Source organism: Macrobrachium nipponense, chromosome 42 (assembly GCF_015104395.2).
Source record: "Macrobrachium nipponense isolate FS-2020 chromosome 42, ASM1510439v2, whole genome shotgun sequence".
Lineage (NCBI taxonomy): Eukaryota > Metazoa > Arthropoda > Malacostraca > Decapoda > Palaemonidae > Macrobrachium > Macrobrachium nipponense.
This window is the reverse complement of record NC_061103.1, coordinates 48,929,424-48,954,146: the sequence shown is the minus strand read 5'-3', so window position 1 is coordinate 48,954,146 and position 24,723 is coordinate 48,929,424. Positions and strand designations below refer to the sequence as shown.

Genomic DNA, 24,723 nt, shown 5'->3' with positions numbered 1-24,723 from the left:
TGGAACCACAAATAGGCATGCGTCCACATAATACTATCAAAACTGGTGTAGTAATGCTATTCTGCTCATCCTCATCATTGCCTCTGATACCTCAGATGCTCAGGGCCACTGGGAAATTTTGCCAATCGTATCTTCCCCGCACTTGTACTTTATCTTCCACAAAACCCCACTCCTTTCCAGCCACCCTTCTCATAGTTCACATCAAAATACATTCTACTACACTGTTACTAAAGCTTACCGTATTTATAAAAGTGCTTAACGTAGACTTGAGATACTCGAGTCCTGAGGTTGCAACTACACTGTTGAAAGAAGCATGTTGGAGAGTGAATGATCGGTACAGACTTACTAATCTCTCTCGAAGCACCACATCCTGTACTCCTTCACTCTGGTATTCCCTGACTGGGCCTGTGTCTCTCTTCTTAGTGACCCATCCAAACGCCTACTGTCTATAAAAATAAAAAACATTCTTTATTTCTTTCAGTGTCTAAGCTTCACTCATCATCTAATACGACTCTCAGTTTTTTATTTTTCAAGCGGATGCAAAAACTGAAAAATGTACTGTAGTACTCTATTGACTAGCACTAGGAATTCAAGTCTCCAAGTCCTACATTCACTCTTTAACGTTACAGAACAGTACTATTCAGGTACGGTGGTCTCACTACTGTATGTCACACTAAAAAGGAAGAGCTAAAGCTGAATAGTAACCATTGACATCATGAGAGCTTACCAAATATTCCACATTAAAGCACAGGAATATGAGACCCTCAATGTCAACTCTGGAATAACATACCATAACCATCCACCACTTCAGGTTCTGGCTGGTAAAAACACTTGCCTGCCTTGTTCTTCTGTGTGAACACAGTCACAGTCTCCATCTTTCTTGAAATTACTGGAGTAGAAATAGAATTCATTGAGAAAATGATAAAAATAGGTTCACAATTCGGTTTTATCCGTCACATAACCACAAATTTATAGACAATAAAACCCATGAATGATGACTCATTTCCACCAAACATTTTATATAATCAGTATAACAGCATGGAATGACTTGGCATGGTTTGAGGAAATCAGAATACCAAATACATAAAAGCAAAAGTAAAATAACTAAAGGGACGGAAGAATAAATAACCAGAAGAACATGATCATGTGGCACCATTCACATTGATTTTATTAGATTTATCAGTCTGATCTGATGACTCAGTGATATGGGTTAATGTAATGTGTCATGTGCTAATTCAAAGAACTTAAGAGCTTCAGGTCCTGTTAATGTGATGAGGGCTATGATTCAGCCAAAGGCCATATATTTCTGTCTCGTGCACTATCTGCCTAAATTCTCATCAGTTCTAGGTCACTGTGATTTTGTCGGCAGCTTTCATAACAGTTTTCATCCCGATACTTTCATATCTTCTATTCTGACTAACCACTTCTCTCCACTTCTATCACACGCCCAACCTATCTCAGTCTTGAAAATCTCAGTCACTTCCACAGCCTCCATACACCATCTTTCGCAACAATACCATAACAATTACCGTATACAGAACACTGATATGGGAGAATGATAAAAATGATATTGTTATGATACAATAAAGTTTTATACATACATACCTGGCAGATATATACATAGCTATTACTCCGTCGTCCCCGACAGAAATTCGAATTTCGCGCACACGCGGCAGGTAGGTCAGGTGATCTACCCCACCCCCCGCCGCTGGGTGGCGGGAATAGGAACCATACCCGTTTTCTAATGTACATATTTTTTTCTTCCAGCTGTCTCCTGAGGGAGGCTGGGTGGGCCATTTAATTGTATATATCTGCCAGGTAAGTATGTATAAAACTTTATTGTATCATAACAATATCATTTTTATACATTCAACTTACCTGTCAGATATACATAGCTGATTCACACCATTGGTGGAGGGTAAAAGACAGCTATTACTGAATAGACAGGTAACAACATACGTTGTAGGTAATAAATAAATAAAAACCTTGGTTCCTATGTGTTTAGACGAAGGGTCGACTTCCTAGCTATTGCTAGTTATAGTCTGCTTCGTCTCAAGAGCCTCAGCGAGGATGTGACCTATGGCTAAGAGTTCTTGTAGATCTGTCAATGGGGTCTTATCCACTTACTTGACAGAATCTAGTGGTCATTGTCAATGGGTCTTATCCACTTACATGATAATACACCAATGCCTATTGGCATAATTTAAGGAGCACAACACCGATCCCGATCACCTGATCCACCTAACACGAGGGTTTATGCTTAATTTGAAAAGAGCTATCCCAAACTCATTTCAAATAAAACATAAGAAAATAATACACTTAAAAATAAAAAAAAATATAATTTTTTTTAATTCACTAGTTAAGGATCAGTGCCATCTCCCTATCCCAGCAGCGCATCCGTGGACATGTATAACAAAGAGAGAAGGATCTCTCATAGGCCCACTTGATCTCCTTCGTGCAAAGAGAAGTCAAAACACAGAGTTGCATCTCCCGTTATTACAGCTAATATGTCTCTCACGACATATTGTTATGGAAAGAACAAGAATTGTTAAAAGCTCGCACTTCAAGTGCTTTTAATTCTTAGCTGTTTGAAGGAATCATCAAGTTACTCAAGAAGTGCTTTAGAGATTCCACTGTTCCAAAGAAGACCAGGGCTTTCTTTGAAATAGATCTCTTCTGGATGAAGCCCAGAGCCTGGCTTGCGCCTGGCTGGCGCTTCGCGCCTGCCTGGCGCTCTCGCCTGGCTGGCACTCACGCGCCTGGCTGGCACCTCACTCGCGCCTGGCTGGTACCTCACTCGCGCCTGGCTGGTACCTCACTTCGCGCTTGCCTGGCGCCTCGCGTCTGGCTGCCTCGCGTCTGGCGCTCCTCGCGTCGGCTGGCTCTCGCGCCTGGACTGATTCTCACCCACTTGTTGGAGATTCGAGCTTGTTTAAGAGTCTCGATGAAAACTGGCGATGTCCACCTCGGACACTTTATTTGCCTGATTTATTCGCCTCTAGCGCATCTGCGCCAGATTGGAGGCTACTCCTTCTCCTCATCAGACAATGACAGTGTTTATTTGGACTCTGTCTTGCTCTGGCATCTTTACGCTGTTGGCATTTGGCGCCTGATTGGCGCTACATTGTCCGAAAGTCTGAACATCCACAATCGTTTATCAGGAGAATGGAAAAGGGTGGAAGAAATTCTTTCACTTTGAGCTTATGGCCTCGCAACAAGGGGAGGGTAATTTTAGTCAGCTACATCCAGTAGACGATAGGAAATCTAATAGTCCGAGAGACCAGTCTTCCTCCGAGGAGGATCATAACTGATACTTCCGTTGCTAACGAGCACTCTTCCTACATGTTGATGAGTTCTCTTGTTGCAAAAAATCTTCCCTATCCTTGCACGAAGGCAGGGAAAGAGCCTGAAGTCTAAGGAGATTCTGAGCTGAAATTGGGAGGATTCCTGATTTCTAGCTCTTTAAATATCTCTTCGAACCTTCTGGAAGGTTTTTGAGCCCTCATCGTATTCCAAAAGACTCTGTCAGCAAACGTTTAAACCTTATCTTCTTTTGTAGATGAAAACGTAAATAAATTGCCTGGACAACGAAAATCCTTTATCTGAAAGCGTTGATCCCAGGAAATAAAAGGTTTTAGTTCTTTTGCCAAACATACCATGCTGGGCAGGAACCCATTGCCTAGTCTTTCTAGAATTTGATTCCAGATTCCAAGCCCAAAATTTCACTCGTCCTTTTGGTCGTTTAGTACCAAGGAGAAACATTGATGAGGAGCAGTTCCCTCTTGTCAGAACACGGATCTGAGGCCAAATAGGATCCCATTGTAATTATAAAATCTCCTAGTCTTGTCGTTATAGAGGTATTGATAAGATCCCGAAGATCTTAAGCTCTGCTATCTCCAATTCCCTTTATAGAGACAGAGTATAGCGTTTTACTGCGTTCTTTGAAGTTGATATATACAAAGGTGATTCTTCCCTCTGACAGGGTGGAAGAAAAAAAACCGCTATGTGTTCACAGAGGTATCGGAAGAGGACAGTTTCCTCATTCCCTCTAGCACGATCTGCAGTAATTATATATCTTATTCATGACTACTGTCATTTACCTTGAAACAGCCTCTCATTCAGTCCACTTCTGGTCAGTCTGCACGCAGACAGACTCAGAGTGGAGAGGTTGTTAAGGTCCATTTAAAATAGATGCTGAAAGAAAAAATATTCAGACCTGTCTTGGAAAGACTTCCAAAACTTGCTGTGAGAAGAACGTGACCTCTGTGAATCCAAACTCTCTAAGTCAAAATGAGGGGCATAACGTATTATCCTCTCTTTCTTTGACGCCCTTTGGTTTTCTTACATTCTGTAAAGAGTTTATATTTTAGGGGAAAAAGACTAAATTTTATTCCCCTTTCTCTAAAATAAAGATGGCGTAGATTGCTACCTCTCTCTTATATTTCTTTCTTCCCGTCCTCGGTGCCTGGGCAACGAGAGAAGGAAAATTCTATCATCGTTATTCAGCAAAACAACAATTTATTATTATCCTATTCTCCTAATAAATGATCCAGGATCGAGGAGAATCATTCAAGATTCCTATCTTAGGACATCAGGCCGTAATGTACGGTTCAAATACTTGAAAAAAGCCTCTCCCCCAATACTGAAGAGCTCCTACGAGTCTTTTTCCAGTACCAAAAACATTACAAAGGTCTCCCTTGTTATATGTTTACATATGGAGTAGGATAATATAACATCCTGTTAATAACAATGAAAGAGGAGAAAGAGGAGCTGCATGGTTCAGGACTAGCCGAAACGTGCAATAAAAAAGGGGTTGCCAAGGTCTTTCTAAAACCTGCACCCAGATTAACTTATGAGTCCGATATATTTTCTATCACTTGTCTCATAAGGTTGAGGAAGCGAGAGACTTCTAAAGATATCGGTTTCTCTTCACCATGTTAAAGGTCTATAAAGCAGAAGAACCCACTTATCCTGACACGTACTACGTTCGCCTGTGCGATATCTAGAATAATTGTCAGTAGAGGGTTGATCTGGCAAAGAAAGTTTCTCCCAAAAACAACTCCTCTTGCCAGGAAAGAAGTCGCTCACGCGACCACTTTATCACCTGACATGAGAAGTCTGTTCTTGTTAGAGACTTCCGCAATTTCAGTTAATCCTGACAAGGGCCACGGCCGCCTGTGCGACAACTTGTGTCCCTGTCAGGAAAAAACTGATCTTGTGTCAGTTCTCAAAGAGGAAACTCTTGGAAAGTCTATCTCCAAATACTGAGAAATTGGAGATCCTGATGTCTTGCGCCTGGTTGGCGCCTCGCTCCTGGGAGGCGTCACGCTTCTGGCTGGCGCTTCGCAGCGTCCTCGCGCTTGCCTGGCGCCTCGCTCCTGGGAGGCGTCACGCTACTGGCTGGCGCCTCTGGTGCTCCGCGCCTGGTTGGCGCTTCGCGCCTGGTTGGCGCTTCGCGCCTGGCTGGCACCTACACTATCGCCTGGTTAAAGTCTGGCTGGAGCCTTTTATGGCCCATTACATTGCAAACCGTGGTCAGGAAATCTCGATATCAAAATAAGAAGAGGTTCTGTAAGAATCCTATAATTCTACAGTACTTCCATAGTTGGATGTTTTTCTTCTAATTTTCCTCTAATTCGAGTATATCGGAAGGGGAATTATTCTTTCCTCGGTTAATTCTTCCGATCCCCCCCCTACCCCCCCCCCTTTTTTCCTGAACGAGAAATATTTTGGATGGTACTCTTGGCTTTATTGCACCAGGCTGGCGCCTCCTACTAATTATCTTTATGTTATGTGCCAGAACATCTGTGTCTTTATGGTACCCGACATCCTTTCATATGTTAATTCCGTTCTTATTATGAAAAACTATTATATACGTAGTATAATCCATTCAGGGAAACCATTTCCCACTAAAGAATGTTTCCCATTCGACTCATACAACTTCTGCGCAATATCCGATTCTAAATACGGTTTGTGTCGTTTCTCGAAAGACTTAACCATAGTGTAGTCTTGAAGTGAATCTCTATTACATTCTCTTCTCACTAAGTATGTTTACTCTAATAAGACATGCTTTCGTAAGTATGAGTGCATTAAATAATATAATGTTCTGCTGCATTAGAATCCTTTAATCATGTTATCTACGGTAAACAGCATTGAAAGGTTGTAATATCTTTCTTATTGAAAGCTTCCTAACAAAAGGCAGACAATATTTTATTTATGATAGCTTCAGTATTCCCTCAATCCGAGGCTAAGACCACGATTGTAGGGAAGAGATACGGTTAGTTATCCCATTCCGCAGGAGAGAGAGCTGTAAACGACCGCTCACGACTGAGAACAACATGGTACTGCCGCTGGTGTCTCTCTCAATTCAAACCGAAAGCAATCTTCGAAAGCCGTTCTGGCCTTCCCTTTCCAGAGTTGTCAGTTACTCCATTAAATAAAGGAATCTTATAAAATTATTATCGAGCTTCAGGAAGTTTTATATAAGCATAATTAAGCGAACGAGACTTCGACAAGTCTAGAAACTAAATAGGTGTCGTCTAAACAATCCTTTTAAACAATTTCTTCCTAGGAAAGTCCTGGAAGGGTACTGGTAATTCATGGAAACCTCTTCTAACACGAAGAAAAATGTTTCTATCTACTCTCAATTCACCAATAAAGATATGCTTCTCCGATCACTTCTCGAAGATACAAAGCATCATATAACTCATACTCTAGTGTAATAGAATACTCTATAATACTGTTTACATTAAGGTAAACCGTATTATTAATTTAGGAAATTTTGTAAGGATTTCACTTGACCATTATAGCATAAATTTCGGTATGTGAGTATGCCTTGCCATACCGTAGTCCTAAGGCGATTTGTCCTAAGCATGGTAGGAGCTAGAAGCTTAAAAGTCATACATATATGCTTTATCACTCAACGAGATCCATATAATTCATTCGATTGACAAATAATCTAAATCGTTCTAATCAGAATAGATCTATATCTAAAAATGCACCGATGGGGAATCTCATGTTGAAATAACAATTTCATACCCCCATGGGATAGCGTTCTCGTCTAGTTGCGAAAAAAAAAGTTCGAACAATGACTTTATCACAAATGTTATCGAATGATCTCTAATATTAGAAGGTGCTAAATCGTCGCCTGATTCGAAAGGTGGATCGATTAATGTCATTCTCATTTTGAATAATTCTACCAGAAGGCATTATACGAGGATCTTCGTCAAATTCATTAATTCGAAGTTCTCCTATCCATCATGGAACAGTAGGCATAAAAAGGGAGAAAACACTGTTTTTAGGATGCCTTTCCAATGCTATCCCTGGGCAGTCTGGGACTCTACAGAACCTGCCTGCGAGTGGGGACGCGTGACCGGGTGGGGATTCTCTGAAACTCCCCTTAAGGTTTTCGACATTCCTTCTCCTCTAAGCTTGTGAGCTTGGAAGAGGTCTAGACTGAGAGCGAGACAGAGCCGATCAGACGCACCCTCCATTGTAATGGGGAACACTATATTCACTTCTACGTTCTAAGAGTTCGCATTTGAACTATATCCAAAGTCTACAATTTGCAAATATGATATTGAGATTCTGCGGAGTAAGAAGGTGATGAGGATGCAACAACTATTAGTACTGTTACTACTATAATTGGCTCGTTAACACAAGAGCTAATAAAGCTTCTAAGGATAGTTTACTTTTCTGACTTCCCCAACTAGGAAGAAAGATATACATTTTCTCAATCAAAATCTAACACTTATTTGTATTAATGAATAATATAAGTAATTCCCTTTCATGAAAGTATAAGTAATTCACTTTCGTGAAAGTGCTGAGGTGTCTACCGAAAACTTCGGTAGTTACACGTCGCAGATCTTCGAAATTTTCGAAGTTCATTTTACAAAAAGTTAACAAAAAGCGTTATGAAACGAAACAAAGATCCATTACTTCCCTGTAAAGTTAGCCCAGACGATCGATGGCGATGAAACACGAAATCCATCAGGAGAACTGCAAACGTTGTTTACATTCCAAGCGACAGAAAAAATATGAAGAATAGAAAACGGGTATGGTTTCCTATTCCCCACCACCCAGCGGCGGGGGGTAGATTTCACCTGACCTACCTGCCGCGCTTTGTGCCGCGAATTCGAATTTCTGTCGGGGACAACGAGTAATAGTATGTACATATCTGACAGGTAAGTTGAATGTTATAAAAAATGATTACCTTTGAGTGGGACTTTAGTGGGACAATGATAAAAAAATTATTATATGAAAGTTAAAAATATAAAATTAACAGACAGAAAATGGCAGGCAAAAAAAAGAATTCTCCTATTATACATACTACTATGGTAGAGTTAGGTGGGGTTACAGACTTTATTCAATCTCTAAATTTTGGTAACCTCATTCACCAACTTCCTGCCATGTGTTTTTTTTTTCTGATAAAAAACTCAGTTCTTTAGTATTATTTATCATATTGACAAGGTACTGTATATAGTGCAAAGGTTTACCAAAATGAACTGTTAGAGGGAAAATATGGTTGTGAAATTACAAATTTTTTAAGTTATTTGTAGTTTTCCTAAGATACAAACCTGAGGTGTTTACATATAGGATTAACTTTCAGCGAGATGGAAATTCAGCCGTTAAACTTTTTGCAAGCTGGTTATGGTAGCAGATACCAAAGGTGGGATGGCAGTACCGCCCACCTAGTCGGAGTTCGCTCAAATCTACACAGTTCACCTTTTGGCCCAGGTAAGAGAATGAGGGGTTGGTAAGAGGTGGGCCCTTTATGCAAAGACTTCAGGTTTGTATGTTATGAACAATACAAATTATCTAAAATTTGTCACTTGTTCCTACACGAATACAAAAGCTCAGTCTTTACATATGGGAGACTTACTTTTGGGGGGAGGATTCTAAGTAAATCTCTGAACTGACTGGTAGTTTGGCTCACTTGGGTACTCTCTTCCTGTCATGAAACAGCAAAGGAAGGAGATCATACCTCTGATCTATTGAGCAAGAGAAGTTCAATCATCAGGACTTCTGGGCAAAAGTAATATCCCCGATTCAAAAAGGTTTGGATGAACCCACAGTGTTAGAGAGGAAAATTATAAAAGCCTTGGAAAAGAAACAGGAAAAGAAAACCAGTAATAAAATGGTTTTCTCTCCCCTCTGTACAAGAAGGACCTCCTTGTTGAAATTATATTTAAGTGATATTGAAATATTAAAATGAGCTCTCTCTCAAGTTATTTTCTCTTTCTCCAATAACTTATGAATAATTTCACTCTTTTGATATTTGCCTCTCTCTCTCTCTCTCTCTTCTCTTTTAGTTGTAAGCCATGTATTTTTGGGGCAATGTTGTAAGATGACTTTGAAATTATATTTAAGTGTTTTAGATGATAGTTTATGGTGTATTTGGTACTCACTGGTCTGGCTAGACCTTAATGAGTCCCCTACACCAACACAGACAAATTCACATGGCCCTAAACAACACTAGCAAGTCGAGACAAAAGGCAACTGATCGAAGGCCTAGGCTCTCCCAGTGGTTGAAAAAATCATCTGCGGATTATGCCAAGGTGCTTTCTCTAGACCATCTCACTCACTAAAGAGCTTGACAACTCCTGAAAACTAACCTTCCACCTCATTATCTGAACCCTGGAGTACAGATCCTTGGGTTCTCTAAGCACCAACGTACCGAGATGCTCCCCATGCAGGATTGAGTGGACCCATCGGAAGCTCTAAGGGATCGTTCTAACCACTTATTGTGCCAAACATACTTTTAAGGAACTGTTGCCGATCATAGTCTTCATACCTCTGAATCTTATATACGTATGCATGATGATAACTTCAGCCGACATGTTTGATATTGAACAGGTATATGTCTTGTATTATTCAGTTTCATAGAACATACTTTTAAGGAACTTTTATCAGTCATACAGTTTTCATACCCCTCTTCCTGTTCCAACACTTTGAATGGAAATAAGTACCCCACCCCTGTACTTCTAAGAGCAGGAGCCCACTGTTTAATCCAAGTTTGAAACACAAAGGTAGTGTCTACCCTCAAAATCTCAGAATGTATTGCTGTTGGATCAGAACTCTGGCTTAGGTATAAAAAGTGAAACCTAAAAACTTGAGAAAAAAGGGATTTTGACGTAAGGAAAAATCTATTTCTGGGCAATTGGCTCGTGTCGCCAGCGAAATATCCTTTAATCTATTATTTCCAGGGTAATGTACTAACACATACCAGAGAATAAAATAAAATAAAGAAAAGGTCAGTACAACTGACTCGCTCACCTCCAAGAGGGGTGTCGGTATGAACACTATGGCGAGTGAGACCACTACCACGAACCGCTTGCCAATAGAAATCTCCCACTACAAAATCCCCACAAGAGGGGAGCCGACCCACAGAGTGGGCAGCAACTACTACTACTACCATCCCATGCTGCCGACCGCTGCGCCTCTGGTGGCCATCCTGAAGTTAGCAGACAATCTTGAGCGATGGGATGGGTAGGGCGGGATTTCGCTGGCGACACGAGCCAATCGCCCAGAAATAGATTTTTCCTTACGTCAAAATCCCTTTTCTGGGCTCAGCTCGTGTCGCTGCCGCGAAATCGTACCAGAGAAATAGCACAAGATTGTAAAGAAAAATAAATAACCAAAAGGGGTCTCAAATAAAAGAATAACATAAAATGAAGGATATAATTGCTACATAAATATACATATACACAATGGATACAACAGAAATATTACTTAAACTTAAACTTAATGCTAATATATTTCTTAAAACTTAACTTAAAATTTTACATATATACCAGGGCTTACATGGAATATGTTTGAAGTCAGTATCTGTGTATAGATATGTACAAAGAACTCAAAAGCAATTATAACAATAACTTGAACAGAACAAACTTCAATAATAATAATATAGGAAGGGAATGTATATGACTTAATATACAAAACCCGTAACCATTGTAAATAAGATGTGTCCCCCCTAGCATATAAGGGGATCATATCAAAGAGATCAATATATACAATCAAATTGTGAGTGACCCTAGCAAAAAAATAAGGGACACCCACTATATCATCATAAGAGCAGCTAAGACTCAAGGTAAACTAGATGAACATGACAGGTATAGACGAACTGTGAGACAGGTAGAAAGGAGGACTTGGATCTTCTACTAAAGATTAAGCAGAAGTCGGGGGAAACTATGTTACCGCCGCAACTGCTGAAATTTCAGAGCTTCCAAGGACTTTAAGTAATGAACGCTTAAATACTGTCGCGATTTCCATCCAGTATATTTTTTCAACTCATCGAAATTCATATGTTGGAAATAGTTAATTGAGGTGGCTACTGCCCTGACATCATGTGCTTTTGGGAAAGAGTCAGGATTGGCTTGCTTAATAAAGTACAGGATCTGCTGCCTGATGCCTTTAATAGATAAAGTACCACCTTTTTCTCTCTTAAAGAGAGGACCCGATGAGGATGAGGAGGTGTCCTGGACAGAAAGGCTCGTAAGGTCGATACTGGGCAAAGAGATATATCTTGTGGAAGGGGGTACAACCTTCCATGGTTCCCACCTCATCAAAGGATCTTCATTCTTGCTATAAACTATTTTCCGGAGAAAGTAGCACTTCCCCTGTGGGAAGAAATTGAATATGATCCGGATCCCTGGATAATGCCGACAGTTCTGAAATTCTAGCTCCTGAGGCCAAGCTTAATAAAAATAGAGTTTTTCTTAAGAGCATTCATAAATGAACATGTGTCATTATCAGTTTTTTCTGAAGCCAGCTTTAGAACATCATTTAAGAACCATGATACTGACGTAGGCCTTACAGAAGGTCTAAGTCTAGCACAAGCCTTGGAATAGACGAGAAGTAGGAGTCTGTCAAGTCTATGTTGAAACCAAATTGAAAAATCTTTTTCAGGCTGACTTGTTTGTCGTAATGGTGCTAGCTGCTAAGCCTTTTTCAAATAAAGATCTGAAAAAGGATATAGCTGAATTGATTGTCATGATTCTAATATCTGATTCTCTCAGGAAGGTTGCTAACTTTTTGACAGCAGCATCTACTGTCTCAAAGTTGAATCTCTTTTATCAGATTCCAAGAAGAGAATATTTTGAGGATCAATATTCGCATCTCTTTTAGCTGCAAACTTCATGAAATCCATAAAGTTAGGGTTTTGAGAATTACCTGAGGAAGCGAACACAGTCTTCGTTTGCACTGACTGGGAGAGCCTGGGACTGGGAATTCGAAGAGGGCGAAGACCCAGTTCCAGAATAAGAGGGTACCAATTGCTCTTCGGCCATCTGGGGCTACTAGAGCCACTTGACCCTTGAATGTCTGAGTTTGTTCAGTACCTTCAGGAGAAGATTCACTGGAGGGAAGACATAAATCTTCTCCCAGTTGTTCCAGTCTAGGCCAGGGCGTCCGTGCATAGGCCAGAGGGTCCAGGTTGGTGGGGGCCACATAACATGGGAGTTTGTGGTTCGCTTGGGATGCGAAGAGATCCACTTGTAGACCTGGAACTCTCTGAAGAATCCACTGGAACGAACTGCTGTCCAGTGACCATTCCGACTCCAGAGGCACTGATCAGGATAGAGCATCTGCTATGACGTTTCTCACTCCGGCTATATGGGTGGAGGAGAGGTGCCAACAAAACTGAACTTGTCCGCCAGGGAGAAGATGGCTACCATGACATGATTTAGATTGACGTGATTTGGAGCCTCCCCTGCTTTATACAATGGACTACCAACTTGCGCTGTCTAAGACTAGCTTTATGTGGGAGTTCTTTGCGGACGTAACCTTTTTAGAGGTCAAGAACACTGCCATTGCTTCCAGTACATTTATGTGGAACTGACGGAACTGAGGTGACCAAGTTCCTTGAACCTTCTTGAACTGAGAATATCCTCCCCAACCGCTTAACGAAGCGTCTGTGTGGATGGTAATCCCCGAGGAGGAGGAAAAAAAACTGAAGGGTACTGAGATTGATAAGTTCTTGACTTTTGCCCAAGGGGCGTAGACGATTCCGTAGAATCTGAGGGACTGAGGATAATTTGTCCCTGGACCTGACATTTGCTCGTGGGGGAGAGCCAGATTCTGGTTAGGTCTTTCAGTTTGGCTTTCATCAAGATGTTTGTCACTGATGCAAACTGGAGTGAACCCAGAATCCTTTCCTGGGTTCTTCTTGACGCAAGTTTGTGACTTAGAAATTGCTTTACTGACTTCGCTATTTCTTTCCTCTTGGTTGATGGAATCGACAGAGTATGGGAGGATAGATTCCATTGAATGCCCAGCCACTGAAAGTTTGACTCTGGAGTGAGTCTTGATTTGGTCCTGTTTATCTTGAAGCCTAGATATTCCAGGAACTGAATTACTTTCAGTGTTGCTTTGTGGCATTCCTCGACTGTTGGAGCCCAGATTAGCCAATCGTCGAGATACGCTACTACCATAATCCCTTGCGAATCTTAGTTGTTGAACTACCACTTCCGCCAACTTCGTGAACACCCTGGGGTGCTACGTTGAGCCCGAAAGGAACTACCTGAAGGAGAATGCCTGATCTCCTATCTTGAAGCCCAGAATACGGACGGAAGTGCCTTGCAATAGGGATATGATAGTAAGCGTCTGTAAGATCGATAGAGGTGGTGACGGCCCCACCCCGCGGGAAGTAAGGTCCCGCACCTGCGAGATCGTGAGCATCTTGAACTTGTCGCAGCGAATGGCTAAGTTTAAGCGGGACAAGTCTAAGATTACCCTTCTTTTTTGTGAGCCTTTCTTTGGAACGCTGAACAGCGCCCTTGAAACTTTAATCTGTTGACTCTCGCTATTGCTCCTTTCTGAAGGAGGTCCTCCGCATACTCCGTCAATTCTTTGGATGGAAGTTGGCGGAAAAGGTCTGGGTGGGGGGGGGGGATTCGCCACCCAACTCCAACCCAGGCCTTTGACACAATGCTTTGTGCCCATTTGCTGAAACTCCACCGGTGGCGGAAGTGAAACAGCCTCCCTCCTACCTGAAAGTCCTCATTGGTGTTGGTAGCCTCCTCGGCCTCCCCTGAAGTGTTTTCCTCTATTAAAGGACCCTCCCGTCCTCTCTGACGAAAGGATCGCTTACCTCTGCCATCCCTTACCCGAGCGGTCATACTTCTGAGAAGCCTGGCCCTCGAAGACTTGATTGAAGGCTGGGGAGAGGAGCTAAGAGGTGGAGGGTTGAGGCTGGGGGGAAATGACATAAAAAGGCTGCGATTGAGCCTTGGAGGTAGAAGGTTGGGCTGCCTGCACCAACGGGACAGCCGGAACACGGCTGGCAAAGTGTTGCTGTTTCTTTTGGTAAGGCTGGAAACGTCTGGGTTTCTTCTGAGCCTTACCTCTGACAGCTTGACTTGCTTGGCGTCTCTTGGCGTAAAAGACCCCAACGATCTTTAAGGCTTTGGTAAGCCTCGTAGCCTCTGCCTGGACCTCCTTTACCATCGCATCTGGGAAGAGGTCTGCTCCCCAGATGTTCGATTGCAAGCAACTTATTCGGTTCATGCCGAATAGTTGCTTCTTGAAGGACATGCCTTCCAACAGAAATTTGTTCTGGCCGTGGCGAACTCGAACATGTCAGACTGCACCGTTTGAGTCAGTGACTTGGTGATCAGCTTAAAAAGTGGCTCAGAACCATAAGAAATGGTAGCCACCTCGGTCATGGCCATGGTATTGATAGACCTGGCCAACCTAGACTTGGCATCAAATTCTGCCTGAATGACGGCTATCTGGAAGTCTAGGCAGCTTCTCACCAAACTGCTCCATAGCACAGTTCTGGTTTGAGTTTGCCCGCAGATAAAAAGTGTTGGGCAGGGTCTTCCCACAACTCTCCGGCTGAGGGAAGTAAAGGAGACGTAGGGTCCGCTTCTTTCAGCTGAGGCAACGAATCCCCCTTCTGGGCTGCTGGAATGGTAACCGTAGCAATCTTTGTCAAGAAAGAAGCGGAGTACCCTCTTCCATTGTAAAGATTGTGAAAGGACTCTTAAACGGCTGTATTTTCGTGTTTGAACAGTCCATGTCCTCTAAACACCTGAGCCATTCTCTTTGAGCCTGGTCTCGTGAATAGAGGACTGTCTCTTTAGGTACCTTATCGTCTCGTGTCATGGCAGAGGCGGTGAGCCTGGCGTAGCCGATGAACGGAGGTTGAAGATCTTCCGGGTAGAACTCGAAGTCTTCAATCCTTCGAGTTCCACATTCCGGGATAGAAATAGCCCGTCCTGGAAGGGGGCGTTATGAGCTACTCTCCCAAGGATTGTTCATACTGAACGGAGTAGAGAGTCATACGGTGGCAATTGCGCTACCCTGTGCCGAAGGGTGGGGGAGTAGCTAGCGGAGCTTGGCTCAGTCCGGCGATAATGTTGTCCTGGGAGTTGATCCTATCAGACAACCGGGAGAACATCGGTTCCATACTGGTTTTTAGAGACCCAACCAGATCGCCCACTTGTTGCAACAGGCCAGCGTTGGAATCCAAAGCCGGAGCTGCTGCGGAGGTGGACGGTGGCTCTGAACAGGAACCAAAGGCAGTGGAACGGTTGACTCCGCTGGAGTGTGTGATCTCTCTGGAGGATCTACTCCTAGAGGATTTGGAGCCGGACCCAGAAGCTTTAGACCGCTCTGCTCCGGGGTTTTTAGCCGGAGACTTACGAGATGATGATGACGCCGACGCCGTCTTTTTAGACGACGACGACGTCTTAGTCAAGGTTTTAACTGCTTGTCCTTTGACCTTAGGTCTAACGGAAGCATCAGGAGAAGTTATAAAGTTCGGCACCGGTAAAGCCTTGGAAGGAAGCTGGAGAATTTGCAGGAGTAGAAGATCCAGTGGCACCCAAGTGGGGCAGCCCTTGGGCGTCCAATGTACTCACCTCGACCAACAGGTCGTCCACACTGCCCTCGGTTCAATAAGTTTAGATCTAACGTCGCGACTTCCGAGGAGTGTTCCTGGCTGATCAGTCAACGAGGCAGCGAGCTGTGTTGTTGGATGAACGCAATAGTCGGGGCCGCCTCTGCTGGGCGACGTAGCCGTTGACTTGCCGCCGGGGAAGATCAGGACCGCCAACCTCTTCTCGAGAATGTATGGGCATACCCTTGGCGGCGTTCTTCCCAACGCGCCGACCCAGGCCCGCAGGGTTGCCAGTGCGTGTCCCTCACAGCCGGAAGGCCTGGAAGAGAGGGTATTATTAGTTTTTAAGATTAAACTTAAAACTAAACTAAATTAAAAGCTTAAGCTTAAAATTATAGGGGATGCGAAACTCCCCTGTAAATTTATCTTAAGTTTAAGAAAGATTAGAATTTTTAAAACTTAAGAACTATAAACTAAGTAGGGACTGGCTAACGGAGTTGGAAAATACTTACCCGTCTAAGAGCTGGCTCACCAGATCATAGCCGATGGTGCAGGTCTCGTGATACCAGACTGGAGGGTCCCCGTGCGGGTAGCGCCTGCATGGAGCATGGGGACCGGCAAACTTCAGTCCCACAGGGGTCTGAAGCGTGGCGGTGCATCCCGGATGCTCACCGTTGGTGGTCTGTAGTGAAAAGACACATGAGGCATCTTAAAAGGAATCACTTACAGGCTAAAGGTTAAAAGAACTCCGCTGCATGCCGGAGCTTTGGAAAAAAATTTGGGCATAACCCCTCCCTTACCGCCTGATAGGCTATAACCCCGGAGAGATCCGGTGTGGCAGGCAAGGGAGGGGGATGGGATGGTTTAAGGTAGCTTAAGATAAACTTACTTAGTTTAACAAAAACTAATTCTTAAACCTTCTAAATATCGAACGTACCGGACTAAGTCCAGTGAGTTGGCGGAGCGTGTCGCGACCTCAGCGCGACGGAGTGGTTAGTAGAGACCAACTGTATGCCGCAGTCCCAACCACCCCCCGCGGGTGTGAACTAGCATCTTTCCACTTGGATGCCGGAGCTCCGGTAGAGGAGCCCCAGTAAGGTGGGAAAGGGCGGCGAGAGGGCAAACAGACTCGCGCCTAGCAACGGAGCGACGGTAGTAGAGTAGAGCCGGAGGGGGGAAGGGCCAGTCCCCCCCCCTTTCCCTTTAGCCAATCCGGCCGAACCGAGAAAGCTGAGAGGTCGAGTCCGCAGTCTGGGTCTGTCCCGTCCCTACTCCCTCCGCCTGGGGGGAGAGGGAGGCAGGCTCGGGTATGCGGAGCGAGCGTGGGCAGACCAACCCTCCCCCCGACTCTATGAAAGAGTGCGGGAGGAGGGAAGATGACTGGACAGGCGTCTGGCGTGCTCCGTGATCACGTAGTGACCACGGAGCGGTAACAACGATACAATGAAACAATAAAGCCTAGAATACACAACCGGCTGATCAGAGAGAAGCTATAGGGAAGCAACCGAACTGAAGAGCGGTAAGCACATGGGCCCTATGGGCCATAAACCTAGGCTAGGTGAAGCCAGACGCCTTACACTAACATAAAAACATAATATAAAATAATAATTCACTAGTAAAGAAAGAAAACAAAATAGTAGGAGAAAAAATCCAGGAGTGTACGACTAACCCGAAAGAAAAAGTCTACCACTCAAAGCTAGCCGGGGGCCGATACTAAGAGCTGTGGCTAGGGTCTGGATAGAAGAAGCCTACGTAAGGTGAAAAGACATGCATGCATGACATAACCGCGTAGACTGTACCCTTAAAACAAACAGGATAACTAATAGAGCGTAATAAGTAAGGGAAGGTTCTGGGTATGGAAGACCAAGAACGAACCCGCCACGAGGCAGAACCATGCTGCCATGCTTCCGACCTAGAGCTCGTATTTATACTAAAAAACGGCAAATACTGACTCAAGGACGGAAAAAACCAAATAGCAATAAACATTGAGTACTTAACTTAGCTGCTGCAATGGCTGCACGCTCCATGATGAGTAATCCAATAATAAAAAGGGCACAAAAAAAACACAGAGCAAAAAAGGGCACGTGTATACGCTGTGCGCTTAACTGAAAAGGATGGCCACCAGAGGCGCAGCGGTCGGCAGCATGGGATGGAGTAGTAGTAGTTGCTGCCCACTCTGTGGGTCGGCTCCCCTCTTGTGGGGATTTTGTAGTGGGAGATTTCTATTGGCAAGCGGTTCGTGGTAGTGGTCTCACTTGGCCATAGTGTTCATACTCCGACACCCTCTTGGAGGGTGAGCGAGTCAGTTGTACTGACCTTTTCTTTATTTTATTTATTCTCTGGTATGTGTTGAGTACATTTACCCTGGAAATAATAGATTAAAGGATATTTCGCGCAGCGACACGAGCTGATGCCCAGAAAACATTTTTTTTAGTTAAGATTGAAAAAACATATTCCTGAAACTCCTCCCAAACCTGCTTGGAGTCTCCTGAAAAAACACAAGAACGAGCAATGCCAGCAATGTCAATGCTGGCTTTATATCTGCCAGCAACTTCCAAAGGGGGGTTCAAATTCATGTTCATTCCGAGTAAGGAACACATCCCTGAAGCTTTCATAAAATCTTCCCTGGGATCCCATGAACTCAGAATGACCAATGCCAGCAAATTTATCTCTGATTTCCACCCACCAGCAACTTCTCAATCCATCAAGAGGTTTAGTTCCACTATTTCAGAGTTAAGAACACAAGGCTGAAATTGTGGTATACAAATATTCATGAACTCAGTTAAATTCCTCATAATTATTTCATTATACAATTGCATTCAAAATGTAACAACTATCATAATATCTAAGTGGGATTTTAGAAAAATGTGCATGTTTTTGCTACTGGAAAGAAAGAAAATGTCCATTTAATTGTATGGCCAAACATTATTTGCTGTGCAATGCTCTCAAAATATAACTGCTCAGGATTTGAGAGATACCAAAAAAGAAAAGTCTGGCTTCTGTTTGTTGCTCATCATCAGTATCAAAGGTTCAAATTCACTTTTATTCAAAGTTAAGAATGCAAGGCTGAAACAATTCTAAGAAACTTTTGTGAGGCCTCATGAACTCATTCCAATTTCTCATAACCATTTCACTATATACAGGCAGCCCCCGATTATCGGCAGACTCAGTTAATGGCAATCCAGTTTTATGGGGCTTGTCTGTCCCATAAAATCGGCAATTTATGGCGCAATAACAGGCTGAGTTTCGGTTATTGGCACCCCATAAGGTGCAACAACAGTTATGGTGCCCATAACATACTAACAGAGGGCGCCATTAACCCTTAAAACGCCGCCATTGGACATATTAAACGTGGACGTATGGTACGTCAATGAAAAAAAGTTTTTTTAAAAATTTGCGGAAAAACAGTTATAGGCCTACTAGGCAAAAACTTTTGAATCACGCGCCTTGGGGGATGCTGGGAGCTCATGGATCAAGCTGTTGTTTTGTTTACAATCGTTACCCAGGCGCGCAAGCGCGAATTTCTTTCTTCTCGCACTAAAAAGCATCAGCGACTCATCTCAGAAATTATTTAGTCACTTTGACATAATTTTTGCACCATTTTATATTAGCCGTTACAGGAGTATTATATATAAAAATGTGCGCAATTTTCATGTAGAATACAACAAAAACAACTCATGGTTGTAGCTTTTATCAGTTTTGAAATATTTCCATATAAATAACGATAAGTGCCAAAATTTCAACCTTCGATCAACTTGACTACCAAAATGGTCAAAAAATGCAATTGTAAGCTAAAACTCTTATATTCTATAATATTCAGTCATTTACCTTTATTTTTGCAACAAATTGGATGTCTCTAGCACAATATTTCAATTTATGGTGAATTTATGAAAAAAACTTTTTCCTTACGTCTGCACGGTAACTCTTCCGAAAAAATCATAATTTTTTTTGTCCGATTGTCGTAATGTTTGCACCATTTTAAATTAGCCGTAATACATAAAGTTTTATATATGAAAATGTGTGCAATTTCATGTGAATACAACAATACAAACAACCCATGGTTGTAGCTTTATCAGTTTTGAAATATTTTCATATAAATAACTATAAGTGCCAAAATTTCAACCTCGGTCAACTTTGACTCTACCGAAATGGTAAAAAAAAACGCAATTGTAAGCTAAAACTATTACATTCTAGTAATATTCAATCATTTAAATTTATTTTGCAACAAATTGGAAGTCTCTAGCACAATATTTCGATTATGGTGAATTTATGAAAAAAACTTTCTTACGTCCGTGCGGTAACTTCCGAAAAAATCATAAATTTTTTTGTTCCAATTGTTGTAATGTTTGCACCATTTTAAATTAACCGTACATAAAGTTTTTATATATGGAAATGTGAGCAATTTTATTTAGAATACAGTCACAAAAAACAACCCATGGTTGTAGCTTTAATATCAGTTTTGAAATATTTTCATATTAAATAACGAGAAATAGAAAAACAAATTCGACCTTCGGTCAACTTTTTAAATTCAACCGAAATGGTTGAAAACTGCAATTGTAAGCTACAACACTTACCAGTCTAATAATATTCAATCAATTACCTACATTTTGTAACAAACAGGAAGTCTCTAGCACAATAACTCGATTTATGGTGAATTTTAGAAAACAGCTTTTTTTTTACGTCCACGCGTACGAATTCATGCATCATATTGTGATAATATTTTCTCAGTGTTGCTTTGATTGTTTTACAATTTGTTAGATACCAAAATCATCGCAATTTAGTGTACAATACAACGAAAAAATAATTAACTCATTAGCTTTAACCATTTTGCTCGCAGTGCGATTTGTATAAAATTAGATATGAAATTTTTTTTTTGCTCTGTCATATATTCCAATATTTATATATGATAATAATTTTTTTTTCATTTCTGATGGTTGCATACTAAACTTCATGCAATGACAAAAAAGAAGCCAAAAATAAAAATGAACTCTAAATCTTGAAAATTAAGCGTGCTGTGATTGAAAAAAAAAAACTTTTTCCGCTTCGGCGCTCACTCGCGAATGCTGCCGGCATATGGGAGACACTTTCGGTAAATACCGGCTCGGCATCTAAGGGTTAACAAAATTGGCGCCATAAGCACCATAAATCACAGAGTTTCAGTTAATGGCGGTTTCGCTTATCAGCACCGAGAAACCACAAGCCCCACTGATAACCAGGGACTGCCTGTACCAGTGTATGAAAAATACACATATCATAATAGCTACCAGAATTATATCTTCACAAACTAAGCACTCTTCTCTATAAAAAAAAAATGAAAATGCCCATTTTACATGACCAAACACTATCTGCTATGTGATGCTGTCAAAATGTAACAGCACTGAAAATCATAGAAATGAGAAAAAAAAGTAGCTTCTATTTATGTTACTCATTATCAGTATCGCTGTAGTCACTCCGGGCATCCTCCAACAGCTCCTTGTCTTCACTCCCAAAACTATCAGAGTGAGCTGATAAATCTGACGCAATGTTCAGTGTGGAGAGGCACTCTGCAGGAACCGAAACTGCCCAAGAAACCATTGGGGTTTGAAATTCATTGGTGGCTGCCAACTAGCCAAAATCATAAGGATTCCAGCCACAAGTTGGAATGGGTGCCTCCACCCTTCTCCACATCCTGGCAACATAGTCTCAACATTTGATATGCAGTGAAGCTGTCTTTTCACAGGAGGGAGGAAAGCACAGTCAAATTTTTTCACATTTTTGAGAGATGTTGCTTTCCCTCTACAGTCAGTTACCTTCAGGAAAGCTTTATAATACCAGTACAGTGTTCCATCCATATTCGCGGGGGATGCATACCAGATGCCCCCATGAATAGCTAGAACCCAAAATACAGTAATACCCCAAACTTATGCGATTCAATTTGCACGAATTCACAATAGCACAAACTTTTCATTGGAACCTAACTAATTATCATACTCGAGTTCTTCACAACAGCGCGAACATTTGTGAACCTTCCAGAAACACTGAAAAACCCTGCAAAAGTGTTTATATTTAATCTATTATGCAAATCTTTAAGTTTTAAAGGTTTTCTGTATAAAATATTTATTAAAAAATATATTATTTTATTTTCATACATGTATGAAATGATATTGTAATGATACAATTAAGTTTGTTCATACTTACCTGGCAGATATATATATAGCTGTATTTTTCCGAATCCCGACAGAAATTTAAACACTTACGACACACGCAGTGGGAGTCAGGTGGTTATACCCATTCCCCGCCGCTGGGAGGCGGGTATCAGGAACCATTCCCATTTTTTATTCCATAATTTTTATTTCCACTGTCTCCTGAGGGGAGGTGGGTGGGTACTTGATTATATATATCTGCCAGGTAAGTAGAACAAACTTAATTGTATCATTACAATATCATTTTGTTCATGAAACTTACCTGTCATATATATATAGCTGAATCCCACCTTTGGTGGTGGGAGTAGACAAAGAGGGAAGGATTTTTTAGGAAAAAAAAACATAATAAAAATTATGCAGATAATTGATATCTTGGTTTCCTTACCTGTTAGCATAGCTGACTTCGTGGTTACTGCCGCGTAAGTCTGCTTGTGCTAACTAGAGTTGCCAGCAAAGGTAGAGACCTATAAAGCTGGTGCACTCCAGATGATCTGTCAACAGGTGGGGCGAGACCACGACGTGACTAGACCATTGACCATACAAATGAGGGCAACGAAGTAAAACAAAACCACCTGGTGTAGCCTACCAAAGGTATCCCACTTAGACTAAGCTAATGGAAGGGAGATCCGCCGCAGGCGGTCAACCCCACAACCATAACACAAGTTAAAAAAAACTCCCTAACCATTAAAGGATAGGATGAGCGCTACCTCCTGCCCCCAAAACAGTGTCTGCAGCGACGTATGGTCCGAGCGAGTAACAATTTTCGTATGTTGCTTTCACCTCCCGCAGGTAGTGTGAAGCGAACACCGAATTGCTTCGCCAATAAGTGGCGCCCAAAATATCTTGATTCCCAAAAAAATTCTTGTGAAAAGCCACCGAAGTAGCAATAGCCCCTCAACTGTGCTTTCACTTTTAGAAGGCTCCATGTCACATTCACTACACTTTTCATGGGCTTCCTTAAACCGTACTTCTTAAGAACTGGCGTTCTTCGACATCGGAAGATCTGGTTTTTTCACAGAGCACCACAAGTTCTCCGAAGAGCCTCTGCATGCTCTGGTTTTCTGCAAATAAAACTTGAAAGAGCCCTGACAGGACACAGGACTCTCTCAGCTTCAGGTCCCACTAGCTCCGACAACCCTTTGATCTCAAACGTCCTCGGCCAAGGGTTGGAAGGGTTCTCGTTCTTTGCTAAGAACGTAGGACTTGAGGAACAAACTGCACTATGATCCTTGAACCCAATGTGCTTGCTTATGACTTGTATTTCGCTAACCCTCTTCGCCGCACCCAGAAGCGGTTAGGAAAATGGTCTTCTTAGTAAGAATTCCTAGCGAAGCTAAATGGAAAGCGGTTTTCAAAAAATTGACTCGACATGAGAAAAACTTAAGTACCAATGTTCTTAAGTTTTACACCGATGGTACTTTCGGTTGGAGAACTTTCACAGTCTCAAATGATCTAATGAGATCATGAATGTCTCTGTCATTCGCTAAGTCGAGTCCTCTATGCCTGAAGACCACAGAAAGCACGCCTTCTGTAGCCTTTAATCGTGGGAACGGCTAGTTTCGCTTCTTTCCTAAGGTGAAGAAGGAATCTGCTATCTGGCTCACAGAGGTTGAGGTGGAGGAAATGCCCTTCTTTCTGCACCAACTTCTAAAGACAGCCCACTTCGATTGGGTATACTGCAATTGAGGAGGGCCTTCCTTCCGAGGTGCAATCGCCGTTGCCACAGGTCTTGAAAAACCCCTCGCTCTGGCCAACTTCTTGATAGTCTGAACGCAGTCAGACTCAGAGCGGGGAGGTTTTTGTGGTACCTCTCGAAGTGGGGCTGTCTGAGTAGATCTTTCCTTAGGGGCAGAGTCCTTGGAAAGTCTACCAGGAAGGACATCACCTCCGTGAACAGTCGACCGCTGGCCAGAAGGGGGCGGGAGATGAGGGTCATCTCGCTCCCTCTGATGCAGCGAACTTCCTCATCACTTCCCCGAGGATTTTGAATGGGGAAAGCGTAAATGTCTAGTCCCGACCATTCCACAGTAGGGCGTCTACTGCCACTGCTCCCGGGTCCAGAACTGGGTAGCAATACAGCGGAAGTCTCTTCGTTCGGGAAGTTGCGAAAATGTCCACATGAGGACGTCCCCACAGCTTCCATAGCGCCTGGCATACCTCCTGATGAAGGGTCCATTCCGTCGGCAGAAGCTGTCCTTGCCAACTGAGAAGGTCCGCTCGCACGTTTCCATGCCTGACACGAATCTTGTCAGAATCGTGACGTTTTTGCGACTTCGCCCAAATCAGGATATTCTTCGCGATGGCGAACAGAGAAGGAGAGTGAGTTCCCCCCTGTTTCCTGAGGTATGCCAGGCTTGTGGTGTTGTCCGAGTTTATCTGAACCACTTTGTTGGAGACTTCCTCTTGGAAGAACCTTAGAGCAAGGTAAATTGCTGAAAGTTCTTTTAGATTGATGTGCCAGGACACCTGTTTCCCTCTCCAGGTGCCTGACACTTCTCTCCCTCCTAGTGGTTGCTCCCCAACCCGTGGAGGACGCGTCGGTAGAACAACACTAGGTCAGGGTTCCGAAGCTTGAGCGAAAGTCCTTCCGCAAGCTTCTTTGATCCAACCACCATTTGAGGTGCTTTTTCACTTCTTCCGTCAAAAACAAGACATATTCTAGATCCTGTTTGCGTGACCAATTGCTTGAGAGGAAGAACT

The 24,723-nt window shown here is 42.6% G+C and overlaps 1 long non-coding RNA gene across 1 annotated transcript in view; it reads right to left on the bottom strand.

The window, feature by feature from the left end:
* Positions 1 to 844: 844 nt before the first annotated feature.
* Positions 845 to 24,723, bottom strand: part of LOC135213196 (uncharacterized) — a 93,954-nt gene continuing 70,075 nt past the window's right edge. Inside the window, exon 3 of the long non-coding RNA XR_010314093.1 lies at positions 845 to 889. This is a non-coding gene — a long non-coding RNA (uncharacterized LOC135213196). The remainder of the gene's footprint in view (positions 890 to 24,723) is intronic.